Genomic DNA, 10191 nt, shown 5'->3' on the forward strand with positions numbered 1-10191 from the left:
ATTGGCCACCAAAGCGCTAATGAGCCAACTTTTGCATCTACGTTTCGAGGAGGGCATCGACCTCAGTCTGCAGTGTCCCTGAAATACGGGAGCACATATCTCCTCAAGTAGTCACACTGAAGCCACTGGGCTTGGTGTTGGAGGCAGCAACTTTCCCCAGGGGAAAAGGTGGGGGCCCCATCGCACAGCTGCTAGTCTTTCCTCAGAAAATCTCACAAAAACCTCCTCCTCTGAAAGGATCCAAAAATTGTGGAATAGGTTCCCAGATATTTTGCTTGTAGAGTCTGTGCAGGGTGACTTAGCAACTCGCTTGAGAATTCAGCATTTACTTTATCTTGATGCCTAGTTGAAATTTCAATTTTACATTCTGTTATATAGGTTTCTTTTCTGGGAGAATTCTCACAACTTTTAATATAGCATACATTATGAGTCTACAAGAAGGGGTGGGAATTTGCAGTGGTTCCCAAATGTTTTTAATTACATAAACTTTTTTTCTTTTTCTTTCTTTCTTTCTTTTTTTTTTTTCAGGAGATTTGAATAAAATTGCTGTTTTGTGGCACAGACTTGGGAATGGATTGCCCTAGAACATATATATTTTGGTGATCAAGAGCAAGATTAAGAGGTCTGAGTCCATATTTGAATTCCAGCTCTTCCACTTACTTACCTTTAGGCCCTGTGCCCCAGTTTCTTTATTTAATTATAGAGAATGATATCTACTTTACTGAGTTGTTGTGGAAGGGAAATTAGTCAAAACATGGCAAAGCCCCTGGAACAGTGCCTGGCACAGAACATGTGCTCAATAAACCTCAGCTGCTATTTGTAGCAACCACATCGGTAGCAGTAAAAGCAGCAGTCCTGGGGCTGCTTAGGTGATCGTTATAAAATGGCAGAGTTTTAAATGCATTGGGACACTGTGTCATTGTGCAAATCCCCAGGTTTCTAATTTTACAGCTATGTAAAGCAAATGTTTCCATACACTTGAATATGGCTAAGTGAATCAAAGTGCCCCGGAGAATCCTTCAAATAATACTACAAAGTTTGTATCCTCTTGTGTTTAGAAATACAAAACTTTTTTGAAATGTCGAGCATCATTTTCACAGAGTTAGAAGATTATATAAGTAGGAATTACGTTTATTGTTATCACTGGGTAATTTTTAGAGAAGAGAAAGGGCTTAATCTGAAAGGAAAAGAACATCCTTAGCAACTTCAGGTGAGAATAATGATTGCAATACACAAAGTTGTGTACTGTATAACCAAATTTCTAAACATGTACCATCATTCGGGTCCTGTGATTTTTCACCAGTCGCAGTTCTGCCTGAGGCCACCATCCCCTGACTGAGCGGTGCCTCCCTTGCATATGAAACTCGGAAAGGGCAGAGAGAAAACACCAAAACCACCAAGCCCAGCCAGCCCACACCTCAAGACCACTCATTTTAGACACATGGCTGTATCTTAGCTTACAGTAAACAGCACAACAAGCAAAGGTGAGCTCTGGATATGCCAGTGAAAAGTCCCAGTCAGAACATTTGGTTCTGAGTAGTGAACCTTTGAGCAATTTCATTCACAGTTTTGACAGACTGTATTGTTATTATTATGAACTGTGCCTACCTGACCCTCAATAAAAATGATGTGTTCAAGTCCTAACCATTAGCACCTTGGGATGTGACCCTATTTGAAGACAGGGTCTTCCCAGGGGTAATCAAGTTAAAATGAGGTCTTTAGGGTGGGCTCTGTTCCAATAGGACTGATGTTCTTACACAAGGGGGAAATCTGGACACAGACATACACAGGGGGAACATGATGGGAAGAGACACAGGGAAAAGATGTTATCTACAAGCCAAGGAATGATGGAAGCTACCAGAAACTGGGACAGAGAATAGAGCAGATCCTTCCCTAGAGACTTTAGGGGGAGCATGGCCCAGCTGACACTCAGCTTTCAGAATTCTGGCCCCCAGCACTGTGAAAGGACACATCTCTATGGTCCTAAGCCACCCAGTTTGTAGTACAGTTACAGCAACCCCAAGAAACTAATACACTGCATGAAAGTATGTCTCTCCCAACATGCTAATGACTAAACATGGCTGTCCTATACTTTTTCCTGCCTGCTGTCAACAGCTCATCAAAGCTCAGGACCTCCCCTCTGAAGTTGGTAGAAATTCCACATAGAAGAAGCCCACACCACATCATGAAGATACAAGGGAGATAAAATTAAACTGGCAAGAATGCCATTTTAGTACTCTCAACTTTTTTTAAGTTTATTTATTTTTGAGAGAGAGAGAGAATGATCTGGGGGGGGGGTGGGTTGGTGGGGCAGAGAGAGAGGGAGCCACAGAATCTGAAGCAGGCTCCAGGCTCCGAGCTGTCAGCACATAGCCTGAGTCGGGGCATGAACCCAACAACCACGAGATCTTGACCTGAGCCGAAGTCGGATGCTTAACCAACTGAGCCACGCTGGCATCCCTCAACTTTTATTTCAAATGGTTAAGAGAGTATCTCTTTTACTGCAGGGGTCACAGGTATATTCTTCTGAGGTTGCCACATTTAAAAAGAAAACATTAGTGTTAGAAACCAGCCATGTTACATACGAATACAGGCATGCCTCAGACATACTACAGGTTTGGTTCCAGACCACTGAAATAAAGCATGTATTGCAATACAGCCAAGTATATTTTTGGTTTCCCAGTGCATATAAAAGTTACATTTACACTATACTATAGTTTATTAAGTACACAAAGCACTATGTCTAAAAAATAATATAATACTATAAATTAGAAAATACTTCATTGCTAAAAAAAAAAGCGAACCATCATCTAAGCTTTCAACAAGTCATAATCGCTAATCACAAACCATAACAAATACAATAATAATGAAAAAAATTGAAATATTGCCAGTACAACCAAGATGTAACACAGAGACATGAAGTGAACAAATGCTGTTTGCAAAAAATGGCACTGAGGGGCGCCTGGGAGGCTCAGTCGGTTAAGCATCTGACTTCAGCTCAGGTCATGATCTCAAGATTCTTGAGTTTAAGCCCTGCATTGGGCTCTGTGCTGACAGCTCAGAGCCTGGAGCCTGCTTCGGATTCTGTGTCTCCCTCTCTCTCTGCCCCTCCCTTGCTTGTGCTCTGTCTCTCCAAAAATAAACATTAAAAATTTTAAAATAAAAAAAAAAATGGCGCTGATAGACTTGTCCATCACAGAGTTGTCACAAACTGAAGGTTTGTAAAAAAGAAAAAAAAAAAAAGCAGTATCTGTGACGTGCAATAAAGTGGCACACAATAAGATGAGGGGTGCCTCTAAATTTTAATTATAATGTATAAATCCTGGGATCCAAGGAATGATAGCAAAGCTGCAGCCTTTACCAGCATGACTCCATTCCCAGTAACTAACAGGTAGAAGGTTGAGCTGGCTCGGCCCTGAACTGGCCAGCCTCTGAGCCACCCTGGTGCCCTCACTCACTGGGCAAGGCTAAAGCAAAGCAGAGGGAAGAAGTGAGCTACTTTTACGGGCTACCTGCCTCAGCATGACCTGACTGACCCCTGGCTATCTGCTGAAAATGTCTTCCCTATAAAAAAAAAAAAAAAAAAAAAAAAATGGCAGAAATTTTTGGTGGCTGCATTGTTGTAAGATTCCTGGTAAAGCACATTCCTCAAAGCACACCTCAGAAAATTCTCACAGGAGTTAAAAACATTTTCCCTTTTCCTCTATTGTTCTCTTCTCTTCATTCTTCTTGCAAAACATCCTACAGAGGACTTTACTCCTCAGGCCTGTAATCAGAGTAGGGGCACATGTCAAGTCCAAGGTCTCTGGACAGAAAGATTAGACCAAAGAAAATAAGGCTGTAAATGTCATGGGATCTGACACTCGCAACAAATAGTAGCTATGGAGCTTTTGCATGAGGACTTCACCATCTGGTTTCAGAGACCTCAGTTTCCTATGCATGAAGGGAGGAAATTGTACTGCATGGCTTCCTATGACCCTTGCACCTTGAAAATCCTATGATTTTGATTCCTTATTCACAAAAGAGTAGGGTATGGGGTGCCCAGGTGACTCAGTCCGTTCAGCGTTCAACTCTTGATTTCAGCTTGGGTCATGATCTCACGGTTCATGAGCTAGAGCCCCAAATCAGGCTTCTCCACATTGACAGTGCAGAGCCTGCTTGGGATTCTCTCTCCCCACTCTCTCTGCCCCTCCCCACTCATGCTATCTCTCTCTCTGTCTCTCTCAAAATAAATAAACTTTAAAAAAAAAAAAAAAAAGAGGAAGGTATGGATGCTGCAATTACCACGTCTTGGTAATCCTGGCAATATTTCAAATGTTTTCATTATTATCGTGTTTGTTATCATTATTCGTGATTAGCGATCTCACGCTTTAGATTAAGAAGCAGCGTCACTAAAAAGATGGAGACATTACCAAAGGAGAGTAGAAGGATTTTGTGGTAGATTCCTAAGGGAAGTGTTACAACATGAAATGATCCTGCAGGGAAATAGCTAAGACTTGCAAGTGCAAGAGTCCAAGCCATTCCCAGGCAGTGGGTCCCACCGGGCAAGCAGAGACCTTCGTATATCTCTTTCTTTCTGGCTCACTTTCCGCACTTCACATTCCCCCAGATTTGAGGGCAAAGCCCTGCTACAATGAGTGGAATATAGACTCTTTCCATCTCTGTCTTTCTCTCTCACTCTCCAGATGAAACAAAACTCTTACTTCACACTGAAGATACCTCTTATAGTCTTGCATGAGATCAGGTGATGTATCAGGCTCCCAGGAAGCGAGAGATGGCTTGCCAAAATTACAATAATTCAAGGGGGTTTAATAAGGACGATAACAAGGATAGCGCAGGTAGCCCAGATTGGTGACAACAGAGCTTGTATCTGTGTTCCAAAGGAAGCGGTCGGGGAGGAATTGCGAACCCGGAAGGAAGAGTGGTTCAGCCCGGAGGCTGCCAGCCTGAAGCAACAGTGAAGGGAGGGAGCCAAGGGAATAAATACGTTGGAAGCCAATATAGGCATGTTGAAAACATTTCAATCCTTGCCAGTTGAAGTACTTCCTGAAATAATTCTCTTAATGTCCCCAATCTGGTAAAAATGTATCCTTACTGAGGAAAAAGCCAGAGGTAGAAAATGTTTGTGCCAAAGCAATGCAGAATTTTTGGTATGGGATAGATATAAGTAGGCGAATCTGAAATGATTCCTTACTCCCAGAATAAGCTCTTCTACCTGAGATTAAAAACTCGTCAAAAAAAAAAAAAAAAACAAACCAAAAAACAAAAAACAAGTTCTAAAAGTTTGCTACTTGTTATTCTTCATAATTAAGTAAAAGAGCGACTGTTTTGTTTCCTTTGGATACACTCAATCTGAATACAATTAACCAATGATTGATAACAGGGGGAAGTGACCCTTGAGCCTTCTCTTAAATATCCAGCATTTGTTTCAGAAGGCCATTGGGATCCCACTTGTACAGTCTTAGCATAGAGCTAGTTCTGTCCGAGAATCTTCCTGTGTGTTGGATCTATTTTAATTGCATTTCAACCCCCCTCCCAGAGCATAAGCCAAATTCTCTGCAGTGTCTAACCTGGGGTAGCAAATATATGGCAAAGGGTTTCCACTTTTCACTCCCATACTCACAAGAGATGTGACTAATCAACCGTTTCTGGTTCCTGGAAACTGAAATATGATAGTGACTCTGTCAACAAATTCTCTGTTAACCAAAGGAATTAGCTTCTGCATCCTTCCTCTTTTAGTCCCTTCAGGCTTTTCAAAATGGTATTAGTACCTACTACAAAAACCTTGTTACAGCCTATTGCAATGAGTCATTACTACATAATAATTGCTTACTCCCCTACAATTAACCTTCTGTTGACATGGCTCATAAATTATGCTTCTCTTTCTTATCTTCTCCTGTTAATCTTGTAACATCTCTGGGGGTAAGGAGTAATCCTAACTAATTAACATTTATTCTTCAGGTGAGCCATGCTATAAAGACTCCAGGAAACAATTTGTTTTCTTACCGGTTTGTCATTTACAACCCAAGCCAGAATTCTTCCACTTCAGAATAAAACCAGAGTTTAATTAAAGCAAGGAGAACATCAGCTTAGGGGGATATAGCATTCCTTCTCTGTCTTATGCTTTAAGATCCATCAGATGAAATCCTGAAATACCAATGTTGGAGTGGGGGGATGAGGAAGCTTTCCTGATGCTGAAGACAGGTAATTTTTAAGGTAATGCAAGACACTTAAAAAGCTTGTTATATACAATAAATAGGTAATAAATATAAACCAAGATTAGCTTCAAGGAAATGTAGATAATTACATGAGGATTTACTTTATGGTCCATTCATTTGTTCAACAAATGTTAATCATTACCAAACCAAACATTTGGCACTGCATATTCCTTCCTAAACTTTCGAAGTTGCCAGAAGGACAACTACCAGGTAACTTCACATACTACCCCTGGATCAGTCTGAAACAGGTGGGATTAGCGTGGCTAGATCATAGATCTGGCCCAATTTGGCCTTTCCTATAATCTTGCAGCATTTCTATTATAGATGCTGATTTACTCAAACATATAAGAATAATCCTACTTAATCCAAACCCTTTGATCTGAGGGATTATAAAGAATATGTATAAATAGACAAAAATAAACATTCCAACTGAAGTCCTATCTGTTCATCTGATTAAAATTCTATTTTTTTGAAAGATGGATGCTTTGGTCAAATAGTTGACTTTTCTATCCTGTATAAAGGGCTAAATCAGTTTCTCTCATATCAAAAGTTTCCTTTTCCACCAACTTTATTCACTGTCCTGCTGCCCAAAGTCCTGGGTCTAAAGATACCAGTCTGATACCACGCAATCCGATGATAATACACTGAATGCTTGCCAACAAGAAAGAATGCTCAAGGAATACAATGATTAGTGACTAAATCATTTTAAAATGCTATTGGTTTCCTTTGTCTCTAGAGGATATACACCCAGGAACAATAATAAAAGTTCAAAAAAGCCAAAATCCTTCTTCCCCCTTTCACCACATAAATTAACCTCCTCCTTTATAAACAAGTGATTATTTACAAAGTTGGTTAAAAGGAGTTTAGATTTAGGTTTCATTTAGAATTTCTCAGCCACACATTTCATTTTTCTCCTATTATTTAAAAATTATTTTATTGCACATGATATTCCAAGTACTTAAACTTTGGTGTGAGTTTTTAAAAACGTAGTTAGAAAAACAACAGAGGGGAAAACGTGGCACCGGTTATGAAAACGTTCTTGAAACCAAATTTATCTCAGGAAGAAAGGAAAACCAACAATGAAGCTTAAGCAAAAAGATTTTTCTAATATTGTACTTGTTGACTCTGGGGTGACTGACAGAAGAATAAACACATCCACCCTTTTCTACTATTCAAAACACCTTCCCTTTTAAACACATAATGCAGAATCTTACCTTACAGGGGATGATCACAGGCTACTATATTACAGCTCTTTTATTCAAACTAAAAACCATATCTTGATGCATATAAAAAGTTAAATCAAATCCAGACAGCCAGATAAGAGACAAATAGAGAAAAAAGAAGGAAACCAGATGTTTCTGAGGGTTTTTTTTTTTTTTTTTTAAAAAAAAACCTCTTTGGCTCCAGCTAAGGTTGAGGTTAGCCTGAGCATTGCGTGCCATTCTTGAAGGACCCTAGGGCTGACTCATTTATTTTATCATTTCTTGTGAAAATGAGAGGTGGCAGCCATCACTGAAGAGTGAAGGGTGACTTGGTGACTGATCTCTTTACTAAAATGAGGAAAGCAATCACACGCGATGTTCAAAATCTCCCCACTCCCAGAGAAACCCAGCAGCTTTATAGAAAGGAAGTTATTTCTATCTAAGAAGACAGGTGGCAACTGAAAATACAAATGAAGAAAAGAAGAATAAACATCTTTTTCAGATATGTATCAGCAGTTACAAATAATGAATATTATTCCAGTTTTCTTACCTGCATATTGCAAGTCAAAATAGACTTGATCACTGTGTTTTTAAAGTTCTATCTTTTTAAAGTTCCCTTTCTAAATGCATCACTTCACTCTTAACTGTCCAAAGGACCCGTTAGAGTCTACTTCCTCTAAAACAGGTGCAATTTTAATAGAATAGTGGGGGCAAAGGCCACCCGCCCACCCAGAGTGTTGAGGAACAAGCATGGGCACAGTGAGCAGAGGAAGGTAGGAAGTGATAAGTGTCCTAAGAGAAGTCATGGCAAGGTCAAAGTTCCTTCTCTCCTGGGGCAGTGGGGCTGGACTTTTGATTGAGCTGAGCTGCAGGGACAGACACTAATGTGTTTCCCTGTGGATCTGGAAAGGAAACAGCAAGAACAACCTGGTTGAGCACTTAACTGGAGTGGGAGAGACAGACACTTTTTTTTTAAGTTTATTTATTTGAGAGAGAGAGAGAGAGAGAGCACAAGCTGGAGAGGTCAGAGAGAAGGAGCAACAGAATCCCAAGCAGGCTCTGCACCATCAGCACAGAGCCCAAGGTGGGGCTTGAGATCTCACCAACCGTGAGATCGTTAGGGAGCTGAGATGAAGAGTTGGATGTTTAACAGGACTTCACCACCCAGGCACCCCTGGGACAGACACTTTTCTGAATACTTTACAAGAATATCAATTTTAATCCTTAACACAACCTGGAGAAGTAAATATTGTTATCCCAGTTTTAGAGATGAGGAAGTTGAGACACCGAGTTGAAGGAGAAGGAGAGTAAAACTCCGACATCCAGGCAGACTCATCCCATCGCCATTCTGCAGTCTCGATGTTTCAAAACCACACCTGCGTTCTATGTGACTAATCAACATTTTTGTATTACTTCAACTAATGAAGCACATTCTCTTATATTATCTCAATTTATCTTCATTAAATCACTGAAAAGATGCTCTTGTTAGTAAGCTTGTTACTCGGGTGAGAAAAATGAGTCTCAAGTTCATCCAGGAAATGGTAGAGCCCCAACCAGAAAACAAATTTTGTGCCCTCAATTCTTCTGCTCTTTCAGTCTAGCCTCTTGCCTTTCATCTCTGCTCCCCTCCTCTCCTTCTGATTCATGGGAAGGCTGTGATGTCTGTAAATTCCCACATCCACCTGCAGCCAAAATTGAAGCTTTAGTCCATCAGCTTTCCAGCTTCAATTCCTGTTAAAACATAAAGGCCCTTATGAGAAGGGGCACTTTAATCTTTCATCAGCCATTTGCACTTCAGTGAGACCAAGGGTCTGACCAGGGTGAGACCAAGGGTAAACATTTTAATGTTTATTAATTTTTGAGAGAGAGACAGAGCACGAGCAGAAGAGGGTCAGAGAAAGAGGGAGACACAGAATCAGAAGCAGGCTCCAGGCTCTGAGCCATCAGCACAGAGCTCATTGCAGGGCTCAAACTCATGAGCTGTGAGACCATGACCTGAGCTGAAGCCAGCTGCTTAACCGACTGAGCCACCCAAGTGCCCTTGAGATCAGGTTTTCTTTAATAAACGTTACTTCTTAGAGCAGTCTTGAATTCACAGCAAAATTGAAGGGAAGGTACAGAGATTTCCCATATGCCCCTTGCCCCTATACATGTACAGCCTCCCCCATCATTAATATCCCCTGCTAAAGCAGAACATTCATTAGAATTGATGGATGTACAGTAACACTTCATTATCACTCCAAACCCATAGTTCACATCAGGAATCACTCTTGGTGTTGCATATTTTATGGGTTTGGATGAATGCATGATGGCGTGTGTCCCCAACTACATTATCACACGGAATAGTCTCACTGCCCTAAAAATAGTTTGTGTTCTGCCTATTCATCCCTCCCTCCACCGTAATTCCTGGAAACCATTGATCTTATTTCTTTCTAAAATCAGTTTTTCATAGGAATAGATGAGCATAAAAACAACACAAAGGAACAAAAAACATAAAAATGAGGGCATTTAGTACCTAAGGTATACAGGGTGACATGGGTCGGGAAATTGAAGATCTAAAGATTAACAAACTCTAGCAACCTTATAAGTGAGGTAGATACACACCTCTCTCTGCCTCACCCCTGCCCACATCTTACTGAGACTCGCCTCTTTCAAACTTTTTAGCCATGAAAACCTACGTTGAAACAATATCTTACATTTATATACATAGAATATTAACTAAAAATGTGATTGTTAAGAGTTTGTTAGAATGAAAGTTTAACTATTTTAAT

At 40.4% G+C, this 10191-nt stretch overlaps 1 long non-coding RNA gene across 1 annotated transcript; it reads left to right on the plus strand.

Annotated features, from left to right (window-relative positions):
- Positions 1–176: 176 nt before the first annotated feature.
- Positions 177–1644, plus strand: LOC132683802 (uncharacterized). Its single transcript, XR_009612391.3, has 2 exons — positions 177–622; positions 1304–1644. It is a non-coding gene; the product is annotated as an uncharacterized LOC132683802 (long non-coding RNA).
- Positions 1645–10191: the final 8547 nt, after the last annotated feature.

The sequence above is a fragment of the Panthera onca genome, chromosome C2 (assembly GCF_046562875.1).
Source record: "Panthera onca isolate mPanOnc1 chromosome C2, mPanOnc1 haplotype 2, whole genome shotgun sequence".
NCBI lineage: Eukaryota > Metazoa > Chordata > Mammalia > Carnivora > Felidae > Panthera > Panthera onca.